Source organism: Ambystoma mexicanum, chromosome 1p, assembly GCF_040938575.1.
Source record: "Ambystoma mexicanum isolate Mex_15411 chromosome 1p, UKY_AmexF1_1, whole genome shotgun sequence".
In the NCBI taxonomy this organism is placed as follows: Eukaryota; Metazoa; Chordata; class Amphibia; order Caudata; family Ambystomatidae; genus Ambystoma; species Ambystoma mexicanum.
This window is the reverse complement of record NC_090921.1, coordinates 1474971414-1474997523: the sequence shown is the minus strand read 5'-3', so window position 1 is coordinate 1474997523 and position 26110 is coordinate 1474971414. Positions and strand designations below refer to the sequence as shown.

At 42.7% G+C, this 26110-nt stretch overlaps 27 non-coding genes across 27 annotated transcripts; all 27 read right to left on the bottom strand.

Moving 5' to 3' along the window:
- Positions 1-230: 230 nt before the first annotated feature.
- Positions 231-304, bottom strand: TRNAI-AAU (transfer RNA isoleucine (anticodon AAU)). Its single transcript has one exon. It is a non-coding gene; the product is annotated as a tRNA-Ile (tRNA).
- Positions 305-1029: 725 nt separating this feature from the next.
- TRNAI-AAU (transfer RNA isoleucine (anticodon AAU)) lies at positions 1030-1103 on the bottom strand. Its single transcript has one exon. It is a non-coding gene; the product is annotated as a tRNA-Ile (tRNA).
- Positions 1104-2108: 1005 nt separating this feature from the next.
- On the bottom strand, positions 2109-2182 carry TRNAI-AAU (transfer RNA isoleucine (anticodon AAU)). Its single transcript has one exon. It is a non-coding gene; the product is annotated as a tRNA-Ile (tRNA).
- A 1216-nt stretch (positions 2183-3398) lies between these two features.
- On the bottom strand, positions 3399-3472 carry TRNAI-AAU (transfer RNA isoleucine (anticodon AAU)). Its single transcript has one exon. It is a non-coding gene; the product is annotated as a tRNA-Ile (tRNA).
- A 548-nt stretch (positions 3473-4020) lies between these two features.
- On the bottom strand, positions 4021-4094 carry TRNAI-AAU (transfer RNA isoleucine (anticodon AAU)). Its single transcript has one exon. It is a non-coding gene; the product is annotated as a tRNA-Ile (tRNA).
- A 725-nt stretch (positions 4095-4819) lies between these two features.
- TRNAI-AAU (transfer RNA isoleucine (anticodon AAU)) lies at positions 4820-4893 on the bottom strand. The gene has a single exon. It is a non-coding gene; the product is annotated as a tRNA-Ile (tRNA).
- Positions 4894-5897: 1004 nt separating this feature from the next.
- TRNAI-AAU (transfer RNA isoleucine (anticodon AAU)) lies at positions 5898-5971 on the bottom strand. The gene has a single exon. It is a non-coding gene; the product is annotated as a tRNA-Ile (tRNA).
- Positions 5972-6645: 674 nt separating this feature from the next.
- TRNAI-AAU (transfer RNA isoleucine (anticodon AAU)) lies at positions 6646-6719 on the bottom strand. The gene has a single exon. It is a non-coding gene; the product is annotated as a tRNA-Ile (tRNA).
- A 548-nt stretch (positions 6720-7267) lies between these two features.
- On the bottom strand, positions 7268-7341 carry TRNAI-AAU (transfer RNA isoleucine (anticodon AAU)). The gene has a single exon. It is a non-coding gene; the product is annotated as a tRNA-Ile (tRNA).
- A 725-nt stretch (positions 7342-8066) lies between these two features.
- On the bottom strand, positions 8067-8140 carry TRNAI-AAU (transfer RNA isoleucine (anticodon AAU)). The gene has a single exon. It is a non-coding gene; the product is annotated as a tRNA-Ile (tRNA).
- Positions 8141-9145: 1005 nt separating this feature from the next.
- Positions 9146-9219, bottom strand: TRNAI-AAU (transfer RNA isoleucine (anticodon AAU)). Its single transcript has one exon. It is a non-coding gene; the product is annotated as a tRNA-Ile (tRNA).
- Positions 9220-10438: 1219 nt separating this feature from the next.
- TRNAI-AAU (transfer RNA isoleucine (anticodon AAU)) lies at positions 10439-10512 on the bottom strand. Its single transcript has one exon. It is a non-coding gene; the product is annotated as a tRNA-Ile (tRNA).
- Positions 10513-11517: 1005 nt separating this feature from the next.
- Positions 11518-11591, bottom strand: TRNAI-AAU (transfer RNA isoleucine (anticodon AAU)). Its single transcript has one exon. It is a non-coding gene; the product is annotated as a tRNA-Ile (tRNA).
- Positions 11592-12315: 724 nt separating this feature from the next.
- On the bottom strand, positions 12316-12389 carry TRNAI-AAU (transfer RNA isoleucine (anticodon AAU)). The gene has a single exon. It is a non-coding gene; the product is annotated as a tRNA-Ile (tRNA).
- A 1523-nt stretch (positions 12390-13912) lies between these two features.
- TRNAI-AAU (transfer RNA isoleucine (anticodon AAU)) lies at positions 13913-13986 on the bottom strand. Its single transcript has one exon. It is a non-coding gene; the product is annotated as a tRNA-Ile (tRNA).
- A 1005-nt stretch (positions 13987-14991) lies between these two features.
- Positions 14992-15065, bottom strand: TRNAI-AAU (transfer RNA isoleucine (anticodon AAU)). The gene has a single exon. It is a non-coding gene; the product is annotated as a tRNA-Ile (tRNA).
- Positions 15066-15789: 724 nt separating this feature from the next.
- Positions 15790-15863, bottom strand: TRNAI-AAU (transfer RNA isoleucine (anticodon AAU)). The gene has a single exon. It is a non-coding gene; the product is annotated as a tRNA-Ile (tRNA).
- A 725-nt stretch (positions 15864-16588) lies between these two features.
- TRNAI-AAU (transfer RNA isoleucine (anticodon AAU)) lies at positions 16589-16662 on the bottom strand. The gene has a single exon. It is a non-coding gene; the product is annotated as a tRNA-Ile (tRNA).
- A 1005-nt stretch (positions 16663-17667) lies between these two features.
- On the bottom strand, positions 17668-17741 carry TRNAI-AAU (transfer RNA isoleucine (anticodon AAU)). Its single transcript has one exon. It is a non-coding gene; the product is annotated as a tRNA-Ile (tRNA).
- A 725-nt stretch (positions 17742-18466) lies between these two features.
- On the bottom strand, positions 18467-18540 carry TRNAI-AAU (transfer RNA isoleucine (anticodon AAU)). The gene has a single exon. It is a non-coding gene; the product is annotated as a tRNA-Ile (tRNA).
- A 1005-nt stretch (positions 18541-19545) lies between these two features.
- TRNAI-AAU (transfer RNA isoleucine (anticodon AAU)) lies at positions 19546-19619 on the bottom strand. The gene has a single exon. It is a non-coding gene; the product is annotated as a tRNA-Ile (tRNA).
- A 724-nt stretch (positions 19620-20343) lies between these two features.
- TRNAI-AAU (transfer RNA isoleucine (anticodon AAU)) lies at positions 20344-20417 on the bottom strand. Its single transcript has one exon. It is a non-coding gene; the product is annotated as a tRNA-Ile (tRNA).
- A 1523-nt stretch (positions 20418-21940) lies between these two features.
- On the bottom strand, positions 21941-22014 carry TRNAI-AAU (transfer RNA isoleucine (anticodon AAU)). Its single transcript has one exon. It is a non-coding gene; the product is annotated as a tRNA-Ile (tRNA).
- A 1004-nt stretch (positions 22015-23018) lies between these two features.
- TRNAI-AAU (transfer RNA isoleucine (anticodon AAU)) lies at positions 23019-23092 on the bottom strand. Its single transcript has one exon. It is a non-coding gene; the product is annotated as a tRNA-Ile (tRNA).
- Positions 23093-23816: 724 nt separating this feature from the next.
- On the bottom strand, positions 23817-23890 carry TRNAI-AAU (transfer RNA isoleucine (anticodon AAU)). The gene has a single exon. It is a non-coding gene; the product is annotated as a tRNA-Ile (tRNA).
- Positions 23891-24615: 725 nt separating this feature from the next.
- On the bottom strand, positions 24616-24689 carry TRNAI-AAU (transfer RNA isoleucine (anticodon AAU)). The gene has a single exon. It is a non-coding gene; the product is annotated as a tRNA-Ile (tRNA).
- A 1005-nt stretch (positions 24690-25694) lies between these two features.
- TRNAI-AAU (transfer RNA isoleucine (anticodon AAU)) lies at positions 25695-25768 on the bottom strand. The gene has a single exon. It is a non-coding gene; the product is annotated as a tRNA-Ile (tRNA).
- Positions 25769-26110: the final 342 nt, after the last annotated feature.

Sequence of the window (26110 nt, the reverse complement as noted above, 5' to 3'; positions counted from 1 at the left end):
TTGCAGGGGGGAGTTTTCTTTCCTTGAAAGAAAATGCCTAACTCATTCACAAATACAACCCTTATCCTCACAACAACATTGGTTATGTCCACAGCAGTACTGACCCGTGACTATGTATGCACAGCTGCTTCCAACAAAACAGCAATCTTGTGTTAGTAACTCTAAAGCTGTGAGTGCCAATTCTGCATCAATCTCATCCTTCTGCAGAAATATTTCCCAAAATGACAAAGTGGCCAATACGGGGATCGAACCCGTGACCTTGGCGTTATTAGCACCACGCTCTAGCCAACTGAGCTAACCGGCCAGCTGAGAGGAATATTTCTGACTGGACCATAAGAGGGAGGCCAGTTGCAGGGGGATTTTTTCTTCCCTTGGAAAAAAAATGCCTAACTCATTCACACATAAAACCCTTATCCTCACAACAACCTAAAGAAAAACTACATGTGATCTGAAGGAAATTCATGAATATGACAATTATCTTCAAACTGACTTGTAGCCTGCATCACATTTAAGTAGAACTGGGACAAAGAAGGTTAAATGCATCTCATTGGTCATTTCCCACAGCAGTACTGACCTGTGACCATTTATGGACTGCTGCTTCCAACAAAACAGCAAACTAGTCATAGTAAATCTAAAGCTGTGGGTGGGAATTCTGCATCAATCTCATGCTTTTGCAGAAATATTTCCCAAATTGACAAAGTGGCCAATACTGGGATCAAATTCGCTAACTTGGCTTGATTAGAACCATGCTCAGTCAGAAAAAGTATGCCTTCTGACTGGAGCATAGGAGGGAGGCCAGTTGCAGGGGGGAGTTTTCTTCCTTTGAAAGAAAATGCCTAACTCATTCACAAATACAACCCTTATCCTCACAACAACATTGGTTATGTCCGCAGCAGTACTGACCCGTGACTATGTATGCACAGCTGCTTCCAACAAAACAGCAATCTTGTGTTAGTAACTCTAAAGCTGTGAGTGCCAATTCTGCATCAATCTCATCCTTCTGCAGAAATATTTCCCAAAATGACAAAGTGGCCAATACGGGGATCGAACCCGTGACCTTGGCGTTATTAGCACCACGCTCTAACCAACTGAGCTAACCGGCCAGCTGAGAGTCTTTTTCCCTTGGAAAAAAATGCCTAACTCATTCACACATAAAACCCTTATCCTCACAACAACCTCAAGAAAAACTACATGTGATCTGAAGGAAATTCATGAATATGACAATTATCTTCAAACTGACTTGTATCCTGCATCACATTTAAGTAGAACTGGGACAAAGAAGGTTAAATGCATCTCATTGGTCATTTCCCACAGCAGTACTGACCTGTGACCATTTATGGACTGCTGCTTCCAACAAAACAGCAAACTTGTCATAGTAAATCTAAAGCTGTGGGTGGGAATTCTGCATCAATCTCATGCTTCTGCAGAAATGTTTCCCAAATTGACAAAGTGGCCAATACTGGGATCAAATTCGCTAACTTGGCGTGATTAGCACCATGCTCAGTCAGAAAAAGTATGCCTTCTGTCTGGAGCATAGGAGGGAGGCCAGTTGCAGGGGGGAGTTTTCTTCCCTTGAAAGAAAATGCCTAACTCATTCACAAATACAACCCTTATCCTCACAACAACATTGGTTATGTCCGCAGTAGTACTGACCCGTGACTATGTATGCAGAGCTGCTTCCAACAAAACAGCAATCTTGTTTTAGTAACTCTAAAGCTGTGAGTGCCAATTCTGCATCAATCTCATCCTTCTGCAGAAATATTTCCCAAATTGACAAAGTGGCCAATACTGGGATCAAATTCGCTAACTTGGCTTGATTAGCACCATGCTCAGTCAGAAAAAGTATGCCTTCTGACTGGAGCATAGGAGGGAGGCCAGTTGCAGGGGGGAGTTTTCTTTCCTTGAAAGAAAATGCCTATCTCATTCACAAATACAACCCTTATCCTCACAACAACATTGGTTATGTCCGCAGCAGTACTGACCCGTGACTATGTATGCACAGCTGCTTCCAACAAAACAGCAATCTTGTGTTAGTAACTCTAAAGCTGTGAGTGCCAATTCTGCATCAATCTCATCCTTCTGCAGAAATATTTCCCAAAATGACAAAGTGGCCAATACGGGGATCGAACCCGTGACCTTGGCGTTATTAGCACCACGCTCTAACCAACTGAGCTAACCGGCCAGCTGAGAGTCTTTTTCCCTTGGAAGAAAATGCCTAACTCATTCACACATAAAACCCTTATCCTCACAACAACCTAAAGAAAAACTACATGTGATCTGAAGGAAATTCATGAATATGACAATTATCTTCAAACTGACTTGTATCCTGCATCACATTTAAGTAGAACTGGGACAAAGAAGGTTAAATGCATCTCATTGGTCATTTCCCACAGCAGTACTGACCTGTGACCATTTATGGACTGCTGATTCCAACAAAACAGCAAACTTGTCATAGTAAATCTAAAGCTGTGGGTGGGAATTCTGCATCAATCTCATGCTTCTGCAGAAATATTTCCCAAATTGACAAAGTGGCCAATACTGGGATCAAATTCGCTAACTTGGCGTGATTAGCACCATGCTCAGTCAGAAAAAGTATGCCTTCTGACTGGAGCATAGGAGGGAGGCCAGTTGCAGGGGGGAGTTTTCTTCCCTTGAAAGAAAATGCCTAACTCATTCACAAATACAACCCTTATCCTCACAACAACATTGGTTATGTCCGCAGCAGTACTGACCCGTGACTATGTATGCACAGCTGCTTCCAACAAAACAGCAATCTTGTGTTAGTAACTCTAAAGCTGTGAGTGCCAATTCTGCATCAATCTCATGCTTCTGCAGAAATATTTCCCAAAATGACAAAGTGGCCAATACGGGGGATCGAACCCGTGACCTTGGCGTTATTAGCACCACGCTCTAACCAACTGAGTCATTTCCCACAGCAGTACTGACCTGTGACCATTTATGGACTGCTGCTTCCAACAAAACAGCAAACTAGTCATAGTAAATCTAAAGCTGTGGGTGGGAATTCTGCATCAATCACATGCTTCTGCAGAAATATTTCCCAAATTGACAAAGTGGCCAATACTGGGATCAAATTCGCTAACTTGGCTTGATTAGCACCATGCTCAGTCAGAAAAAGTATGCCTTCTGACTGGAGCATAGGAGGGAGGCCAGTTGCAGGGGGGAGTTTTCTTCCTTTGAAAGAAAATGCCTAACTCATTCACAAATACAACCCTTATCCTCACAACATTGGTTATGTCCGCAGCAGTACTGACCCGTGACTATGTATGCACAGCTGCTTCCAACAAAACAGCAATCTTGTGTTAGTAACTCTAAAGCTGTGAGTGCCAATTCTGCATCAATCTCATCCTTCTGCAGAAATATTTCCCAAAATGACAAAGTGGCCAATACGGGGATCGAACCCGTGACCTTGGCGTTATTAGCATCACGCTCTAACCAACTGAGCTAACCGGCCAGCTGAGAGTCTGTTTCCCTTGGAAAAAAATGCCTAACTCATTCACACATAAAACCCTTATCCTCACAACAACCTAAAGAAAAACTACATGTGATCTGAAGGAAATTCATGAATATGACAATTATCTTCAAACTGACTTGTATCCTGCATCACATTTAAGTAGAACTGGGACAAAGAAGGTTCTAATGCTTCTGCAGACATTTTTCCCAAATTGACAAAGTGGCCAATACTGGGATCAAATTCGCTAACTTGGCGTGATTAGCACCATGCTCAGTCAGAAAAAGTATGCTTCTGACTGGAGCATAGGAGGGAGGCCAGTTGCAGGGGGCAGTTTTCTTTCCTTGAAAGAAAATGCCTAACTCATTCACAAATACAACCCTTATCCTCACAACAACATTGGTTATGTCCACAGCAGTACTGACCCGTGACTATGTATGCACAGCTGCTTCCAACAAAACAGCAATCTTGTGTTAGTAACTCTAAAGCTGTGAGTGCCAATTCTGCATCAATCTCATCCTTCTGCAGAAATATTTCCCAAAATGACAAAGTGGCCAATACGGGGATCGAACCCGTGACCTTGGCGTTATTAGCACCACGCTCTAACCAACTGAGCTAACCGGCCTGCTGAGAGGAATATTTCTGACTGGACCATAAGAGGGAGGCCAGTTGCAGGGGGATTTTTTCTTCCCTTGGAAAAAAAATGCCTAACTCATTCACACATAAAACCCTTATCCTCACAACAACCTAAAGAAAAACTACATGTGATCTGAAGGAAATTCATGAATATGACAATTATCTTCAAACTGACTTGTAGCCTGCATCACATTTAAGTAGAACTGGGACAAAGAAGGTTAAATGCATCTCATTGGTCATTTCCCACAGCAGTACTGACCTGTGACCATTTATGGACTGCTGCTTCCAACAAAACAGCAAACTAGTCATAGTAAATCTAAAGCTGTGGGTGGGAATTCTGCATCAATCTCATGCTTTTGCAGAAATATTTCCCAAATTGACAAAGTGGCCAATACTGGGATCAAATTCGCTAACTTGGCTTGATTAGAACCATGCTCAGTCAGAAAAAGTATGCCTTCTGACTGGAGCATAGGAGGGAGGCCAGTTGCAGGGGGGAGTTTTCTTCCTTTGAAAGAAAATGCCTAACTCATTCACAAATACAACCCTTATCCTCACAACAACATTGGTTATGTCCGCAGCAGTACTGACCCGTGACTATGTATGCACAGCTGCTTCCAACAAAACAGCAATCTTGTGTTAGTAACTCTAAAGCTGTGAGTGCCAATTCTGCATCAATCTCATCCTTCTGCAGAAATATTTCCCAAAATGACAAAGTGGCCAATACGGGGATCGAACCCGTGACCTTGGCGTTATTAGCACCACGCTCTAACCAACTGAGCTAACCAGCCAGCTGAGAGTCTTTTTCCCTTGGAAAAAAATGCCTAACTCATTCACACATAAAACCCTTATCCTCACAACAACCTAAAGAAAAACTACATGTGATCTGAAGGAAATTCATGAATATGACAATTATCTTCAAACTGACTTGTATCCTGCATCACATTTAAGTAGAACTGGGACAAAGAAGGTTAAATGCATCTCATTGGTCATTTCCCACAGAAGTACTGACCTGTGACCATTTATGGACTGCTGCTTCCAACAAAACAGCAAACTTGTCATAGTAAATCTAAAGCTGTGGGTGGGAATTCTGCATCAATCTCATGCTTCTGCAGAAATATTTCCCAAATTGACAAAGTGGCCAATACTGGGATCAAATTCGCTAACTTGGCGTGATTAGCACCATGCTCAGTCAGAAAAAGTATGCCTTCTGTCTGGAGCATAGGAGGGAGGCCAGTTGCAGGGGGGAGTTTTCTTCCCTTGAAAGAAAATGCCTAACTCATTCACATATACAACCCTTATCCTCACAACAACATTGGTTATGTCCGCAGTAGTACTGACCCGTGACTATGTATGCAGAGCTGCTTCCAACAAAACAGCAATCTTGTTTTAGTAACTCTAAAGCTGTGAGTGCCAATTCTGCATCAATCTCATCCTTCTGCAGAAATATTTCCCAAATTGACAAAGTGGCCAATACTGGGATCAAATTCGCTAACTTGGCGTGATTAGCACCATGCTCAGTCAGAAAAGTATGCCTTCTGACTGGAGCATAGGAGGGAGGCCAGTTGCAGGGGGGAGTTTTCTTCCTTTGAAAGAAAATGCCTAACTCATTCACAAATACAACCCTTATCCTCACAACAACATTGGTTATGTCCGCAGCAGTACTGACCCGTGACTATGTATGCACAGCTGCTTCCAACAAAACAGCAATCTTGTGTTAGTAACTCTAAAGCTGTGAGTGCCAATTCTGCATCAATCTCATGCTTCTGCAGAAATATTTCCCAAAATGACAAAGTGGCCAATACGGGGATCGAACCCGTGACCTTGGCGTTATTAGCACCACGCTCTAACCAACTGAGCTAACCGGCCAGCTGAGAATCTTTTTCCCTTGGAAAAAAAATGCCTAACTCATTCACACATAAAACCCTTATCCTCACAACAACCTAAAGAAAAACTACATGTGATCTGAAGGAAATTCATGAATATGACAATTATCTTCAAACTGACTTGTAGCCTGCATCACATTTAAGTAGAACTGGGACAAAGAAGGTTAAATGCATCTCATTGGTCATTTCCCACAGCAGTACTGACCTGTGACCATTTATGGACTGCTGCTTCCAACAAAACAGCAAACTAGTCATAGTAAATCTAAAGCTGTGGGTGGGAATTCTGCATCAATCACATGCTTCTGCAGAAATATTTCCCAAATTGACAAAGTGGCCAATACTGGGATCAAATTCGCTAACTTGGCTTGATTAGCACCATGCTCAGTCAGAAAAAGTATGCCTTCTGACTGGAGCATAGGAGGGAGGCCAGTTGCAGGGGGGAGTTTTCTTCCTTTGAAAGAAAATGCCTAACTCATTCACAAATACAACCCTTATCCTCACAACATTGGTTATGTCCGCAGCAGTACTGACCCGTGACTATGTATGCACAGCTGCTTCCAACAAAACAGCAATCTTGTGTTAGTAACTCTAAAGCTGTGAGTGCCAATTCTGCATCAATCTCATCCTTCTGCAGAAATATTTCCCAAAATGACAAAGTGGCCAATACGGGGATCGAACCCGTGACCATGGCGTTATTAGCACCACGCTCTAACCAACTGAGCTAACCGGCCAGCTGAGAGTCTGTTTGCCTTGGAAAAAAATGCCTAACTCATTCACACATAAAACCCTTATCCTCACAACAACCTAAAGAAAAACTACATGTGATCTGAAGGAAATTCATGAATATGACAATTATCTTCAAACTGACTTGTATCCTGCATCACATTTAAGTAGAACTGGGACAAAGAAGGTTCTAATGCTTCTGCAGACATTTTTCCCAAATTGACAAAGTGGCCAATACTGGGATCAAATTCGCTAACTTGGCGTGATTAGCACCATGCTCAGTCAGAAAAAGTATGCTTCTGACTGGAGCATAGGAGGGAGGCCAGTTGCAGGGGGGAGTTTTCTTTCCTTGAAAGAAAATGCCTAACTCATTCACAAATACAACCCTTATCCTCACAACAACATTGGTTATGTCCACAGCAGTACTGACCCGTGACTATGTATGCACAGCTGCTTCCAACAAAACAGCAATCTTGTGTTAGTAACTCTAAAGCTGTGAGTGCCAATTCTGCATCAATCTCATCCTTCTGCAGAAATATTTCCCAAAATGACAAAGTGGCCAATACGGGGATCGAACCCGTGACCTTGGCGTTATTAGCACCACGCTCTAGCCAACTGAGCTAACCGGCCAGCTGAGAGGAATATTTCTGACTGGACCATAAGAGGGAGGCCAGTTGCAGGGGGATTTTTTCTTCCCTTGGAAAAAAAATGCCTAACTCATTCACACATAAAACCCTTATCCTCACAACAACCTAAAGAAAAACTACATGTGATCTGAAGGAAATTCATGAATATGACAATTATCTTCAAACTGACTTGTAGCCTGCATCACATTTAAGTAGAACTGGGACAAAGAAGGTTAAATGCATCTCATTGGTCATTTCCCACAGCAGTACTGACCTGTGACCATTTATGGACTGCTGCTTCCAACAAAACAGCAAACTAGTCATAGTAAATCTAAAGCTGTGGGTGGGAATTCTGCATCAATCTCATGCTTTTGCAGAAATATTTCCCAAATTGACAAAGTGGCCAATACTGGGATCAAATTCGCTAACTTGGCTTGATTAGAACCATGCTCAGTCAGAAAAAGTATGCCTTCTGACTGGAGCATAGGAGGGAGGCCAGTTGCAGGGGGGAGTTTTCTTCCTTTGAAAGAAAATGCCTAACTCATTCACAAATACAACCCTTATCCTCACAACAACATTGGTTATGTCCGCAGCAGTACTGACCCGTGACTATGTATGCACAGCTGCTTCCAACAAAACAGCAATCTTGTGTTAGTAACTCTAAAGCTGTGAGTGCCAATTCTGCATCAATCTCATCCTTCTGCAGAAATATTTCCCAAAATGACAAAGTGGCCAATACGGGGATCGAACCCGTGACCTTGGCGTTATTAGCACCACGCTCTAACCAACTGAGCTAACCGGCCAGCTGAGAGTCTTTTTCCCTTGGAAAAAAATGCCTAACTCATTCACACATAAAACCCTTATCCTCACAACAACCTAAAGAAAAACTACATGTGATCTGAAGGAAATTCATGAATATGACAATTATCTTCAAACTGACTTGTATCCTGCATCACATTTAAGTAGAACTGGGACAAAGAAGGTTAAATGCATCTCATTGGTCATTTCCCACAGCAGTACTGACCTGTGACCATTTATGGACTGCTGCTTCCAACAAAACAGCAAACTTGTCATAGTAAATCTAAAGCTGTGGGTGGGAATTCTGCATCAATCTCATGCTTCTGCAGAAATGTTTCCCAAATTGACAAAGTGGCCAATACTGGGATCAAATTCGCTAACTTGGCGTGATTAGCACCATGCTCAGTCAGAAAAAGTATGCCTTCTGTCTGGAGCATAGGAGGGAGGCCAGTTGCAGGGGGGAGTTTTCTTCCCTTGAAAGAAAATGCCTAACTCATTCACAAATACAACCCTTATCCTCACAACAACATTGGTTATGTCCGCAGTAGTACTGACCCGTGACTATGTATGCAGAGCTGCTTCCAACAAAACAGCAATCTTGTTTTAGTAACTCTAAAGCTGTGAGTGCCAATTCTGCATCAATCTCATCCTTCTGCAGAAATATTTCCCAAATTGACAAAGTGGCCAATACTGGGATCAAATTCGCTAACTTGGCTTGATTAGCACCATGCTCAGTCAGAAAAAGTATGCCTTCTGACTGGAGCATAGGAGGGAGGCCAGTTGCAGGGGGGAGTTTTCTTTCCTTGAAAGAAAATGCCTATCTCATTCACAAATACAACCCTTATCCTCACAACAACATTGGTTATGTCCGCAGCAGTACTGACCCGTGACTATGTATGCACAGCTGCTTCCAACAAAACAGCAATCTTGTGTTAGTAACTCTAAAGCTGTGAGTGCCAATTCTGCATCAATCTCATCCTTCTGCAGAAATATTTCCCAAAATGACAAAGTGGCCAATACGGGGATCGAACCCGTGACCTTGGCGTTATTAGCACCACGCTCTAACCAACTGAGCTAACCGGCCAGCTGAGAGTCTTTTTCCCTTGGAAAAAAATGCCTAACTCATTCACACATAAAACCCTTATCCTCACAACAACCTAAAGAAAAACTACATGTGATCTGAAGGAAATTCATGAATATGACAATTATCTTCAAACTGACTTGTATCCTGCATCACATTTAAGTAGAACTGGGACAAAGAAGGTTAAATGCATCTCATTGGTCATTTCCCACAGCAGTACTGACCTGTGACCATTTATGGACTGCTGATTCCAACAAAACAGCAAACTTGTCATAGTAAATCTAAAGCTGTGGGTGGGAATTCTGCATCAATCTCATGCTTCTGCAGAAATATTTCCCAAATTGACAAAGTGGCCAATACTGGGATCAAATTCGCTAACTTGGCGTGATTAGCACCATGCTCAGTCAGAAAAAGTATGCCTTCTGACTGGAGCATAGGAGGGAGGCCAGTTGCAGGGGGGAGTTTTCTTCCCTTGAAAGAAAATGCCTAACTCATTCACAAATACAACCCTTATCCTCACAACAACATTGGTTATGTCCGCAGCAGTACTGACCCGTGACTATGTATGCACAGCTGCTTCCAACAAAACAGCAATCTTGTGTTAGTAACTCTAAAGCTGTGAGTGCCAATTCTGCATCAATCTCATGCTTCTGCAGAAATATTTCCCAAAATGACAAAGTGGCCAATACGGGGGATCGAACCCGTGACCTTGGCGTTATTAGCACCACGCTCTAACCAACTGAGTCATTTCCCACAGCAGTACTGACCTGTGACCATTTATGGACTGCTGCTTCCAACAAAACAGCAAACTAGTCATAGTAAATCTAAAGCTGTGGGTGGGAATTCTGCATCAATCTCATGCTTCTGCAGAAATATTTCCCAAATTGACAAAGTGGCCAATACTGGGATCAAATTCGCTAACTTGGCTTGATTAGAACCATGCTCAGTCAGAAAAAGTATGCCTTCTGACTGGAGCATAGGAGGGAGGCCAGTTGCAGGGGGGAGTTTTCTTCCTTTGAAAGAAAATGCCTAACTCATTCACAAATACAACCCTTATCCTCACAACAACATTGGTTATGTCCGCAGCAGTACTGACCCGTGACTATGTATGCACAGCTGCTTCCAACAAAACAGCAATCTTGTGTTAGTAACTCTAAAGCTGTGAGTGCCAATTCTGCATCAATCTCATCCTTCTGCAGAAATATTTCCCAAAATGACAAAGTGGCCAATACGGGGATCGAACCCGTGACCTTGGCGTTATTAGCACCACGCTCTAACCAACTGAGCTAACCAGCCAGCTGAGAGTCTTTTTCCCTTGGAAAAAAATGCCTAACTCATTTACACATAAAACCCTTATCCTCACAACAACCTAAAGAAAAACTACATGTGATCTGAAGGAAATTCATGAATATGACAATTATCTTCAAACTGACTTGTATCCTGCATCACATTTAAGTAGAACTGGGACAAAGAAGGTTAAATGCATCTCATTGGTCATTTCCCACAGCAGTACTGACCTGTGACCATTTATGGACTGCTGCTTCCAACAAAACAGCAAACTTGTCATAGTAAATCTAAAGCTGTGGGTGGGAATTCTGCATCAATCTCATGCTTCTGCAGAAATATTTCCCAAATTGACAAAGTGGCCAATACTGGGATCAAATTCGCTAACTTGGCGTGATTAGCACCATGCTCAGTCAGAAAAAGTATGCCTTCTGACTGGAGCATAGGAGGGAGGCCAGTTGCAGGGGGGGGTTTTCTTCCCTTGAAAGAAAATGCCTAACTCATTCACAAATACAACCCTTATCCTCACAACAACATTGGTTATGTCCGCAGTAGTACTGACCCGTGACTATGTATGCAGAGCTGCTTCCAACAAAACAGCAATCTTGTGTTAGTAATTCTAAAGCTGTGAGTGCCAATTCTGCATCAATCTCATCCTTCTGCAGAAATATTTCCCAAATTGACAAAGTGGCCAATACTGGGATCAAATTCGCTAACTTGGCGTGATTAGCACCATGCTCAGTCAGAAAAAGTAAGCCTTCTGACTGGAGCATAGGAGGGAGGCCAGTTGCAGGGGGGAGTTATCTTCCCTTGATAGAAAATGCCTAACTCATTCACAAATACAACCCTTATCCTCACAACAACATTGGTTATGTCCGCAGCAGTACTGACCCGTGACTATGTATGCACAGCTGCTTCCAACAAAACAGCAATCTTGTGTTAGTAACTCTAAAGCTGTGAGTGCCAATTCTGCATCAATCTCATGCTTCTGCAGAAATATTTCCCAAAATGACAAAGTGGCCAATACGGGGATCGAACCCGTGACCTTGGCGTTATTAGCACCACGCTCTAACCAACTGAGCTAACCGGCCAGCTGAGAGGCATGTTTCTAACTGGAGCATAAGAGGGAGGCCAGTTGCAGGGGGATTTTTTCTTCCCTTGGAAAAAAAATGCCTAACTCATTCACACAGACAACCCTTATCCTCACAACAACCTAAAGAAAAACTCCATGTGATCTGAAGGAAATACATGAATATTACAATTATCTTCAAACTGACTTGTGGCCTGCATCACATTTAAGTAGTACTGCGACAAAGAAGGTTAAATGCATCTCATTGGTCATTTCCCACAGCAGTACTGACCTGTGACCATTTATGGACTGCTGCTTCCAACAAAACAGCAAACTTGTCATAGTAAATCTAAAGCTGTGGGTGGGAATTCTGCATCAATCTAATGCTTCTGCAGACATTTTTCCCAAATTGACAAAGTGGCCAATACTGGGATCAAATTCGCTAACTTGGCGTGATTAGCACCATGCTCAGTCAGAAAAAGTATGCTTCTGACTGGAGCATAGGAGGGAGGCCAGTTGCAGGGGGGAGTTTTCTTTCCTTGAAAGAAAATGCCTAACTCATTCACAAATACAACCCTTATCCTCACAACAACATTGGTTATGTCCGCAGCAGTACTGACCCGTGACTATGTATGCACAGCTGCTTCCAACAAAACAGCAATCTTGTGTTAGTAACTCTAAAGCTGTGAGTGCCAATTCTGCATCAATCTCATCCTTCTGCAGAAATATTTCCCAAAATGACAAAGTGGCCAATACGGGGAGCGAACCCGTGACCTTGGCGTTATTAGCACCACGCTCTAACCAACTGAGCTAACCGGCCAGCTGAGAGGCATATTTCTGACTGGACCATAAGAGGGAGGCCAGTTGCAGGGGGATTTTTTCTTCCCTTGGAAAAAAAATGCCTAACTCATTCACACATAAAACCCTTATCCTCACAACAACCTAAAGAAAAACTACATGTGATCTGAAGGAAATTCATGAATATGACAATTATCTTGAAACTGACTTGTAGCCTGCATCACATTTAAGTAGAACTGGGACAAAGAAGGTTAAATGCATCTCATTGGTCATTTCCCACAGCAGTACTGACCTGTGACCATTTATGGACTGCTGCTTCCAACAAAACAGCAAACTAGTCATAGTAAATCTAAAGCTGTGGGTGGGAATTCTGCATCAATCACATGCTTCTGCAGAAATATTTCCCAAATTGACAAAGTGGCCAATACTGGGATCAAATTCGCAAACTTGGCTTGATTAGCACCATGCTCAGTCAGAAAAAGGATGCCTTCTGACTGGAGCATAGGAGGGAGGCCAGTTGCAGGGGGGAGTTTTCTTCCTTTGAAAGAAAATGCCTAACTCATTCACAAATACAACCCTTATCCTCACAACAACATTGGTTATGTCCGCAGCAGTACTGACCCGTGACTATGTATGCACAGCTGCTTCCAACAAAACAGCAATCTTGTGTTAGTAACTCTAAAGCTGTGAGTGCCAATTCTGCATCAATCTCATCCTTCTGCAGAAATATTTCCCAAAATGACAAAGTGGCCAATACGGGGATCAACCCGTGACCTTGGCGTTATTAGCACCACGCTCTAACCAACTGAGCTAACCGGCCAGCTGAGAGGAATATTTCTGACTGGACCATAAGAGGGAGGCCAGTTGCAGGGGGATTTTTTCTTCCCTTGGAAAAAAAATGCCTAACTCATTCACACATAAAACCCTTATCCTCACAACAACCTAAAGAAAAACTACATGTGATCTGAAGGAAATTCATGAATATGACAATTATCTTCAAACTGACTTGTAGCCTGCATCACATTTAAGTAGAACTGGGACAAAGAAGGTTAAATGCAACTCATTGGTCATTTCCCACAGCAGTACTGACCTGTGACCATTTATGGACTGCTGCTTCCAACAAAACAGCAAACTAGTCATAGTAAATCTAAAGCTGTGGGTGGGAATTCTGCATCAATCTCATGCTTCTGCAGAAATATTTCCCAAATTGACAAAGTGGCCAATACTGGGATCAAATTCGCTAACTTGGCTTGATTAGAACCATGCTCAGTCAGAAAAAGTATGCCTTCTGACTGGAGCATAGGAGGGAGGCCAGTTGCAGGGGGGAGTTTTCTTCCTTTGAAAGAAAATGCCTAACTCATTCACAAATACAACCCTTATCCTCACAACAACATTGGTTATGTCCGCAGCAGTACTGACCCGTGACTATGTATGCACAGCTGCTTCCAACAAAACAGCAATCTTGTGTTAGTAACTCTAAAGCTGTGAGTGCCAATTCTGCATCAATCTCATCCTTCTGCAGAAATATTTCCCAAAATGACAAAGTGGCCAATACGGGGATCGAACCCGTGACCTTGGCGTTATTAGCACCATGCTCTAACCAACTGAGCTAACCGGCCAGCTAAGAGTCTTTTTCCCTTGGAAAAAAATGCCTAACTCATTTACACATAAAACCCTTATCCTCACAACAACCTAAAGAAAAACTACATGTGATCTGAAGGAAATTCATGAATATGACAATTATCTTCAAACTGACTTGTATCCTGCATCACATTTAAGTAGAACTGGGACAAAGAAGGTTAAATGCATCTCATTGGTCATTTCCCACAGCAGTACTGACCTGTGACCATTTATGGACTGCTGCTTCCAACAAAACAGCAAACTTGTCATAGTAAATCTAAAGCTGTGGGTGGGAATTCTGCATCAATCTCATGCTTCTGCAGAAATATTTCCCAAATTGACAAAGTGGCCAATACTGGGATCAAATTCGCTAACTTGGCGTGATTAGCACCATGCTCAGTCAGAAAAAGTATGCCTTCTGACTGGAGCATAGGAGGGAGGCCAGTTGCAGGGGGGGGGTTTCTTCCCTTGAAAGAAAATGCCTAACTCATTCACAAATACAACCCTTATCCTCACAACAACATTGGTTATGTCCGCAGTAGTACTGACCCGTGACTATGTATGCAGAGCTGCTTCCAACAAAACAGCAATCTTGTGTTAGTAACTCTAAAGCTGTGAGTGCCAATTCTGCATCAATCTCATCCTTCTGCAGAAATATTTCCCAAATTGACAAAGTGGCCAATACTGGGATCAAATTCGCTAACTTGGCGTGATTAGCACCATGCTCAGTCAGAAAAAGTAAGCCTTCTGACTGGAGCATAGGAGGGAGGCCAGTTGCAGGGGGGAGTTATCTTCCCTTGAAAGAAAATGCCTAACTCATTCACAAATACAACCCTTATCCTCACAACAACATTGGTTATGTCCGCAGCAGTACTGACCCGTGACTATGTATGCACAGCTGCTTCCAACAAAACAGCAATCTTGTGTTAGTAACTCTAAAGCTGTGACTGCCAATTCTGCATCAATCTCATGCTTCTGCAGAAATATTTCCCAAAATGACAAAGTGGCCAATACGGGGATCGAACCCGTGACCTTGGCGTTATTAGCACCACGCTCTAACCAACTGAGCTAACCGGCCAGCTGAGAGGCATATTTCTAACTGGAGCATAAGAGGGAGGCCAGTTGCAGGGGGATTTTTTCTTCCCTTGGAAAAAAAAGGCCTAACTCATTCACACAGACAACCCTTATCCTCACAACAACCTAAAGAAAAACTCCATGTGATCTGAAGGAAATACATGAATATTACAATTATCTTCAAACTGACTTGTGGCCTGCATCACATTTAAGTAGTACTGCGACAAAGAAGGTTAAATGCATCTCATTGGTCATTTCCCACAGCAGTACTGACCTGTGACCATTTATGGACTGCTGCTTCCAACAAAACAGCAAACTTGTCATAGTAAATCTAAAGCTGTGGGTGGGAATTCTGCATCAATCTAATGCTTCTGCAGACATTTTTCCCAAATTGACAAAGTGGCCAATACTGGGATCAAATTCGCTAACTTGGCGTGATTAGCACCATGCTCAGTCAGAAAAAGTATGCTTCTGACTGGAGCATAGGAGGGAGGCCAGTTGCAGGGGGGAGTTTTCTTTCCTTGAAAGAAAATGTCTAACTCATTCACAAATACAACCCTTATCCTCACAACAACATTGGTTATGTCCGCAGCAGTACTGACCCGTGACTATGTATGCACAGCTGCTTCCAACAAAACAGCAATCTTGTGTTAGTAACTCTAAAGCTGTGAGTGCCAATTCTGCATCAATCTCATCCTTCTGCAGAAATATTTCCCAAAATGACAAAGTGGCCAATACGGGGATCGAACCCGTGACCTTGGCGTTATTAGCACCACGCTCTAACCAACTGAGCTAACCGGCCTGCTGAGAGGCATATTTCTGACTGGACCATAAGAGGGAGGCCAGTTGCAGGGGGATTTTTTCTTCCCTTGGAAAAAAAATGCCTAACTCATTCACACATAAAACCCTTATCCTCACAACAACCTAAAGAAAAACTACATGTGATCTGAAGGAAATTCATGAATATGACAATTATCTTCAAACTGACTTGTAGCCTGCATCACATTTAAGTAGAACTGGGACAAAGAAGGTTAAATGCATCTCATTGGTCATTTCCCACAGCAGTACTGACCTGTGACCATTTATGGACTGCTGCTTCCAACAAAACAGCAAACTAGTCATAGTAAATCTAAAGCTGTGGGTGGGACTTCTGCATCAATCACATGCTTCTGCAGAAATATTTCCCAAATTGACAAAGTGGCCAATACTGGGATCAAATTCGCAAACTTGGCTTGATTAGCACCATGCTCAGTCAGAAAAAGGATGCCTTCTGACTGGAGCATAGGAGGGAGGCCAGTTGCAGGGGGGAGTTTTCTTCCTTTGAAAGAAAATGCCTAACTCATTCACAAATACAACCCTTATCCTCACAACAACATTGGTTATGTCCGCAGCAGTACTGACCCGTGACTATGTATGCACAGCTGCTTCCAACAAAACAGCAATCTTGTGTTAGTAACTCTAAAGCTGTGAGTGCCAATTCTGCATCAATCTCATCCTTCTGCAGAAATATTTCCCAAAATGACAAAGTGGCCAATACGGGGATCGAACCCGTGACCTTGGCGTTATTAGCACCACGCTCTAACCAACTGAGCTAACCGGCCAGCTGAGAGTCTTTTTCCCTTGGAAAAAAATGCCTAACTCATTCACACATAAAACCCTTATCCTCACAACAACCTAAAGAAAAACTACATGTGATCTGAAGGAAATTCATGAATATGACAATTATCTTCAAACTGACTTGTATCCTGCATCACATTTAAGTAGAACTGGGACAAAGAAGGTTAAATGCATCTCATTGGTCATTTCCCACAGCAGTACTGACCTGTGACCATTTATGGACTGCTGATTCCAACATAACAGCAAACTTGTCATAGTAAATCTAAAGCTGTGGGTGGGAATTCTGCATCAATCTCATGCTTCTGCAGAAATATTTCCCAAATTGACAAAGTGGCCAATACTGGGATCAAATTCGCTAACTTGGCGTGATTAGCACCATGCTCAGTCAGAAAAAGTATGCCTTCTGACTGGAGCATAGGAGGGAGGCCAGTTGCAGGGGGGAGTTTTCTTCCCTTGAAAGAAAATGCCTAACTCATTCACAAATACAACCCTTATCCTCACAACAACATTGGTTATGTCCGCAGTAGTACTGACCCGTGACTATGTATGCAGAGCTGCTTCCAACAAAACAGCAATCTTGTGTTAGTAACTCTAAAGCTGTGAGTGCCAATTCTGCATCAATCTCATCCTTCTGCAGAAATATTTCCCAAATTGACAAAGTGGCCAATACTGGGATCAAATTCGCTAACTTGGCGTGATTAGCACCATGCTCAGTCAGAAAAAGTATGCCTTCTGACTGGAGCATAGGAGGGAGGCCAGTTGCAGGGGGGAGTTTTCTTCCCTTGAAAGAAAATGCCTAACTCATTCACAAATACAACCCTTATCCTCACAACAACATTGGTTATGTCCGCAGTAGTACTGACCCGTGACTATGTATGCAGAGCTGCTTCCAACAAAACAGCAATCTTGTGTTAGTAACTCTAAAGCTGTGAGTGCCAATTCTGCATCAATCTCATCCTTCTGCAGAAATATTTCCCAAAATGACAAAGTGGCCAATACGGGGATCGAACCCGTGACCTTGGCGTTATTAGCACCACGCTCTAACCAACTGAGCTAACCGGCCAGCTGAGAGGAATATTTCTGACTGGACCATAAGAGGGAGGCCAGTTGCAGGGGGATTTTTTCTTTCCTTGGAAAAAAAATGCCTAACTCATTCACACATAAAACCCTTATCCTCACAACAACCTAAAGAAAAACTACATGTGATCTGAAGGAAATTCATGAATATGACAATTATCTTCAAACTGACTTGTAGCCTGCATCACATTTAAGTAGAACTGGGACAAAGAAGGTTAAATGCATCTCATTGGTCATTTCCCACAGCAGTACTGACCTGTGACCATTTATGGACTGCTGCTTCCAACAAAACAGCAAACTAGTCATAGTAAATCTAAAGCTGTGGGTGGGAATTCTGCATCAATCTCATGCTTCTGCAGAAATATTTCCCAAATTGACAAAGTGGCCAATACTGGGATCAAATTCGCTAACTTGGCTTGATTAGAACCATGCTCAGTCAGAAAAAGTATGCCTTCTGACTGGAGCATAGGAGGGAGGCCAGTTGCAGGGGGGAGTTTTCTTCCTTTGAAAGAAAATGCCTAACTCATTCACAAATACAACCCTTATCCTCACAACAACATTGGTTATGTCCGCAGCAGTACTGACCCGTGACTATGTATGCACAGCTGCTTCCAAAAAAACAGCAATCTTGTGTTAGTAACTCTAAAGCTGTGAGTGCCAATTCTGCATCAATCTCATCCTTCTGCAGAAATATTTCCCAAAATGACAAAGTGGCCAATACGGGGATCGAACCCGTGACCTTGGCGTTATTAGCACCACGCTCTAACCAACTGAGCTAACCGGCCAGCTGAGAGTCTTTTTCCCTTGGAAAAAAATGCCTAACTCATTCACACATAAAACCCTTATCCTCACAACAACCTAAAGAAAAACTACATGTGATCTGAAGGAAATTCATGAATATGACAATTATCTTCAAACTGACTTGTATCCTGCATCACATTTAAGTAGAACTGGGACAAAGAAGGTTAAATGCATCTCATTGGTCATTTCCCACAGCAGTACTGACCTGTGACCATTTATGGACTGCTGATTCCAACAAAACAGCAAACTTGTCATAGTAAATCTAAAGCTGTGGGTGGGAATTCTGCATCAATCTCATGCTTCTGCAGAAATATTTCCCAAATTGACAAAGTGGCCAATACTGGGATCAAATTCGCTAACTTGGCGTGATTAGCACCATGCTCAGTCAGAAAAAGTATGCCTTCTGACTGGAGCATAGGAGGGAGGCCAGTTGCAGGGGGGAGTTTTCTTCCCTTGAAAGAAAATGCCTAACTCATTCACAAATACAACCCTTATCCTCACAACAACATTGGTTATGTCCGCAGTAGTACTGACCCGTGACTATGTATGCAGAGCTGCTTCCAACAAAACAGCAATCTTGTGTTAGTAACTCTAAAGCTGTGAGTGCCAATTCTGCATCAATCTCATCCTTCTGCAGAAATATTTCCCAAATTGACAAAGTGGCCAATACTGGGATCAAATTCGCTAACTTGGCGTGATTAGCACCATGCTCAGTCAGAAAAAGTAAGCCTTCTGACTGGAGCATAGGAGGGAGGCCAGTTGCAGGGGGGAGTTTTCTTCCCTTGAAAGAAAATGCCTAACTCATTCACAAATACAACCCTTATCCTCACAACAACATTGGTTATGTCCGCAGCAGTACTGACCCGTGACTATGTATGCACAGCTGCTTCCAACAAAACAGCAATCTTGTGTTAGTAACTCTAAAGCTGTGAGTGCCAATTCTGCATCAATCTCATGCTTCTGCAGAAATATTTCCCAAAATGACAAAGTGGCCAATACGGGGATCGAACCCGTGACCTTGGCGTTATTAGCACCACGCTCTAACCAACTGAGCTAACCGGCCAGCTGAGAGGCATGTTTCTAACTGGAGCATAAGAGGGAGGCCAGTTGCAGGGGGATTTTTTCTTCCCTTGGAAAAAAAATGCCTAACTCATTCACACAGACAACCCTTATCCTCACAACAACCTAAAGAAAAACTCCATGTGATCTGAAGGAAATACATGAATATTACAATTATCTTCAAACTGACTTGTGGCCTGCATCACATTTAAGTAGTACTGCGACAAAGAAGGTTAAATGCATCTCATTGGTCATTTCCCACAGCAGTACTGACCTGTGACCATTTATGGACTGCTGCTTCCAACAAAACAGCAAACTTGTCATAGTAAATCTAAAGCTGTGGGTGGGAATTCTGCATCAATCTAATGCTTCTGCAGACATTTTTCCCAAATTGACAAAGTGGCCAATACTGGGATCAAATTCGCTAACTTGGCGTGATTAGCACCATGCTCAGTCAGAAAAAGTATGCTTCTGACTGGAGCATAGGAGGGAGGCCAGTTGCAGGGGGGAGTTTTCTTTCCTTGAAAGAAAATGCCTAACTCATTCACAAATACAACCCTTATCCTCACAACAACATTGGTTATGTCCGCAGCAGTACTGACCCGTGACTATGTATGCACAGCTGCTTCCAACAAAACAGCAATCTTGTGTTAGTAACTCTAAAGCTGTGAGTGCCAATTCTGCATCAATCTCATCCTTCTGCAGAAATATTTCCCAAAATGACAAAGTGGCCAATACGGGGAGCGAACCCGTGACCTTGGCGTTATTAGCACCACGCTCTAACCAACTGAGCTAACCGGCCAGCTGAGAGGCATATTTCTGACTGGACCATAAGAGGGAGGCCAGTTGCAGGGGGATTTTTTCTTCCCTTGGAAAAAAAATGCCTAACTCATTCACACATAAAACCCTTATCCTCACAACAACCTAAAGAAAAACTACATGTGATCTGAAGGAAATTCATGAATATGACAATTATCTTGAAACTGACTTGTAGCCTGCATCACATTTAAGTAGAACTGGGACAAAGAAGGTTAAATGCATCTCATTGGTCATTTCCCACAGCAGTACTGACCTGTGACCATTTATGGACTGCTGCTTCCAACAAAACAGCAAACTAGTCATAGTAAATCTAAAGCTGTGGGTGGGAATTCTGCATCAATCACATGCTTCTGCAGAAATATTTCCCAAATTGACAAAGTGGCCAATACTGGGATCAAATTCGCAAACTTGGCTTGATTAGCACCATGCTCAGTCAGAAAAAGGATGCCTTCTGACTGGAGCATAGGAGGGAGGCCAGTTGCAGGGGGGAGTTTTCTTCCTTTGAAAGAAAATGCCTAACTCATTCACAAATACAACCCTTATCCTCACAACAACATTGGTTATGTCCGCAGCAGTACTGACCCGTGACTATGTATGCACAGCTGCTTCCAACAAAACAGCAATCTTGTGTTAGTAACTCTAAAGCTGTGAGTGCCAATTCTGCATCAATCTCATCCTTCTGCAGAAATATTTCCCAAAATGACAAAGTGGCCAATACGGGGATCAACCCGTGACCTTGGCGTTATTAGCACCACGCTCTAACCAACTGAGCTAACCGGCCAGCTGAGAGGAATATTTCTGACTGGACCATAAGAGGGAGGCCAGTTGCAGGGGGATTTTTTCTTCCCTTGGAAAAAAAATGCCTAACTCATTCACACATAAAACCCTTATCCTCACAACAACCTAAAGAAAAACTACATGTGATCTGAAGGAAATTCATGAATATGACAATTATCTTCAAACTGACTTGTAGCCTGCATCACATTTAAGTAGAACTGGGACAAAGAAGGTTAAATGCAACTCATTGGTCATTTCCCACAGCAGTACTGACCTGTGACCATTTATGGACTGCTGCTTCCAACAAAACAGCAAACTAGTCATAGTAAATCTAAAGCTGTGGGTGGGAATTCTGCATCAATCTCATGCTTCTGCAGAAATATTTCCCAAATTGACAAAGTGGCCAATACTGGGATCAAATTCGCTAACTTGGCTTGATTAGAACCATGCTCAGTCAGAAAAAGTATGCCTTCTGACTGGAGCATAGGAGGGAGGCCAGTTGCAGGGGGGAGTTTTCTTCCTTTGAAAGAAAATGCCTAACTCATTCACAAATACAACCCTTATCCTCACAACAACATTGGTTATGTCCGCAGCAGTACTGACCCGTGACTATGTATGCACAGCTGCTTCCAACAAAACAGCAATCTTGTGTTAGTAACTCTAAAGCTGTGAGTGCCAATTCTGCATCAATCTCATCCTTCTGCAGAAATATTTCCCAAAATGACAAAGTGGCCAATACGGGGATCGAACCCGTGACCTTGGCGTTATTAGCACCATGCTCTAACCAACTGAGCTAACCGGCCAGCTAAGAGTCTTTTTCCCTTGGAAAAAATGCCTAACTCATTTACACATAAAACCCTTATCCTCACAACAACCTAAAGAAAAACTACATGTGATCTGAAGGAAATTCATGAATATGACAATTATCTTCAAACTGACTTGTATCCTGCATCACATTTAAGTAGAACTGGGACAAAGAAGGTTAAATGCATCTCATTGGTCATTTCCCACAGCAGTACTGACCTGTGACCATTTATGGACTGCTGCTTCCAACAAAACAGCAAACTTGTCATAGTAAATCTAAAGCTGTGGGTGGGAATTCTGCATCAATCTCATGCTTCTGCAGAAATATTTCCCAAATTGACAAAGTGGCCAATACTGGGATCAAATTCGCTAACTTGGCGTGATTAGCACCATGCTCAGTCAGAAAAAGTATGCCTTCTGACTGGAGCATAGGAGGGAGGCCAGTTGCAGGGGGGGGGTTTCTTCCCTTGAAAGAAAATGCCTAACTCATTCACAAATACAACCCTTATCCTCACAACAACATTGGTTATGTCCGCAGTAGTACTGACCCGTGACTATGTATGCAGAGCTGCTTCCAACAAAACAGCAATCTTGTGTTAGTAACTCTAAAGCTGTGAGTGCCAATTCTGCATCAATCTCATCCTTCTGCAGAAATATTTCCCAAATTGACAAAGTGGCCAATACTGGGATCAAATTCGCTAACTTGACGTGATTAGCACCATGCTCAGTCAGAAAAAGTAAGCCTTCTGACTGGAGCATAGGAGGGAGGCCAGTTGCAGGGGGGAGTTATCTTCCCTTGAAAGAAAATGCCTAACTCATTCACAAATACAACCCTTATCCTCACAACAACATTGGTTATGTCCGCAGCAGTACTGACCCGTGACTATGTATGCACAGCTGCTTCCAACAAAACAGCAATCTTGTGTTAGTAACTCTAAAGCTGTGACTGCCAATTCTGCATCAATCTCATGCTTCTGCAGAAATATTTCCCAAAATGACAAAGTGGCCAATACGGGGATCGAACCCGTGACCTTGGCGTTATTAGCACCACGCTCTAACCAACTGAGCTAACCGGCCAGCTGAGAGGCATATTTCTAACTGGAGCATAAGAGGGAGGCCAGTTGCAGGGGGATTTTTTCTTCCCTTGGAAAAAAAAGGCCTAACTCATTCACACAGACAACCCTTATCCTCACAACAACCTAAAGAAAAACTCCATGTGATCTGAAGGAAATACATGAATATTACAATTATCTTCAAACTGACTTGTGGCCTGCATCACATTTAAGTAGTACTGCGACAAAGAAGGTTAAATGCATCTCATTGGTCATTTCCCACAGCAGTACTGACCTGTGACCATTTATGGACTGCTGCTTCCAACAAAACAGCAAACTTGTCATAGTAAATCTAAAGCTGTGGGTGGGAATTCTGCATCAATCTAATGCTTCTGCAGACATTTTTCCCAAATTGACAAAGTGGCCAATACTGGGATCAAATTCGCTAACTTGGCGTGATTAGCACCATGCTCAGTCAGAAAAAGTATGCTTCTGACTGGAGCATAGGAGGGAGGCCAGTTGCAGGGGGGAGTTTTCTTTCCTTGAAAGAAAATGCCTAACTCATTCACAAATACAACCCTTATCCTCACAACAACATTGGTTATGTCCGCAGCAGTACTGACCCGTGACTATGTATGCACAGCTGCTTCCAACAAAACAGCAATCTTGTGTTAGTAACTCTAAAGCTGTGAGTGCCAATTCTGCATCAATCTCATCCTTCTGCAGAAATATTTCCCAAAATGACAAAGTGGCCAATACGGGGATCGAACCCGTGACCTTGGCGTTATTAGCACCACGCTCTAACCAACTGAGCTAACCGGCCTGCTGAGAGGCATATTTCTGACTGGACCATAAGAGGGAGGCCAGTTGCAGGGGGATTTTTTCTTCCCTTGGAAAAAAAATGCCTAACTCATTCACACATAAAACCCTTATCCTCACAACAACCTAAAGAAAAACTACATGTGATCTGAAGGAAATTCATGAATATGACAATTATCTTCAAACTGACTTGTAGCCTGCATCACATTTAAGTAGAACTGGGACAAAGAAGGTTAAATGCATCTCATTGGTCATTTCCCACAGCAGTACTGACCTGTGACCATTTATGGACTGCTGCTTCCAACAAAACAGCAAACTAGTCATAGTAAATCTAAAGCTGTGGGTGGGACTTCTGCATCAATCACATGCTTCTGCAGAAATATTTCCCAAATTGACAAAGTGGCCAATACTGGGATCAAATTCGCAAACTTGGCTTGATTAGCACCATGCTCAGTCAGAAAAAGGATGCCTTCTGACTGGAGCATAGGAGGGAGGCCAGTTGCAGGGGGGAGTTTTCTTCCTTTGAAAGAAAATGCCTAACTCATTCACAAATACAACCCTTATCCTCACAACAACATTGGTTATGTCCGCAGCAGTACTGACCCGTGACTATGTATGCACAGCTGCTTCCAACAAAACAGCAATCTTGTGTTAGTAACTCTAAAGCTGTGAGTGCCAATTCTGCATCAATCTCATCCTTCTGCAGAAATATTTCCCAAAATGACAAAGTGGCCAATACGGGGATCGAACCCGTGACCTTGGCGTTATTAGCACCACGCTCTAACCAACTGAGCTAACCGGCCAGCTGAGAGTCTTTTTCCCTTGGAAAAAAATGCCTAACTCATTCACACATAAAACCCTTATCCTCACAACAACCTAAAGAAAAACTACATGTGATCTGAAGGAAATTCATGAATATGACAATTATCTTCAAACTGACTTGTATCCTGCATCACATTTAAGTAGAACTGGGACAAAGAAGGTTAAATGCATCTCATTGGTCATTTCCCACAGCAGTACTGACCTGTGACCATTTATGGACTGCTGATTCCAACAAAACAGCAAACTTGTCATAGTAAATCTAAAGCTGTGGGTGGGAATTCTGCATCAATCTCATGCTTCTGCAGAAATATTTCCCAAATTGACAAAGTGGCCAATACTGGGATCAAATTCGCTAACTTGGCGTGATTAGCACCATGCTCAGTCAGAAAAAGTATGCCTTCTGACTGGAGCATAGGAGGGAGGCCAGTTGCAGGGGGGAGTTTTCTTCCCTTGAAAGAAAATGCCTAACTCATTCACAAATACAACCCTTATCCTCACAACAACATTGGTTATGTCCGCAGTAGTACTGACCCGTGACTATGTATGCAGAGCTGCTTCCAACAAAACAGCAATCTTGTGTTAGTAACTCTAAAGCTGTGAGTGCCAATTCTGCATCAATCTCATCCTTCTGCAGAAATATTTCCCAAATTGACAAAGTGGCCAATACTGGGATCAAATTCGCTAACTTGGCGTGATTAGCACCATGCTCAGTCAGAAAAAGTATGCCTTCTGACTGGAGCATAGGAGGGAGGCCAGTTGCAGGGGGGAGTTTTCTTCCCTTGAAAGAAAATGCCTAACTCATTCACAAATACAACCCTTATCCTCACAACAACATTGGTTATGTCCGCAGTAGTACTGACCCGTGACTATGTATGCAGAGCTGCTTCCAACAAAACAGCAATCTTGTGTTAGTAACTCTAAAGCTGTGAGTGCCAATTCTGCATCAATCTCATCCTTCTGCAGAAATATTTCCCAAAATGACAAAGTGGCCAATACGGGGATCGAACCCGTGACCTTGGCGTTATTAGCACCACGCTCTAACCAACTGAGCTAACCGGCCAGCTGAGAGGAATATTTCTGACTGGACCATAAGAGGGAGGCCAGTTGCAGGGGGATTTTTTCTTTCCTTGGAAAAAAAATGCCTAACTCATTCACACATAAAACCCTTATCCTCACAACAACCTAAAGAAAAACTACATGTGATCTGAAGGAAATTCATGAATATGACAATTATCTTCAAACTGACTTGTAGCCTGCATCACATTTAAGTAGAACTGGGACAAAGAAGGTTAAATGCATCTCATTGGTCATTTCCCACAGCAGTACTGACCTGTGACCATTTATGGACTGCTGCTTCCAACAAAACAGCAAACTAGTCATAGTAAATCTAAAGCTGTGGGTG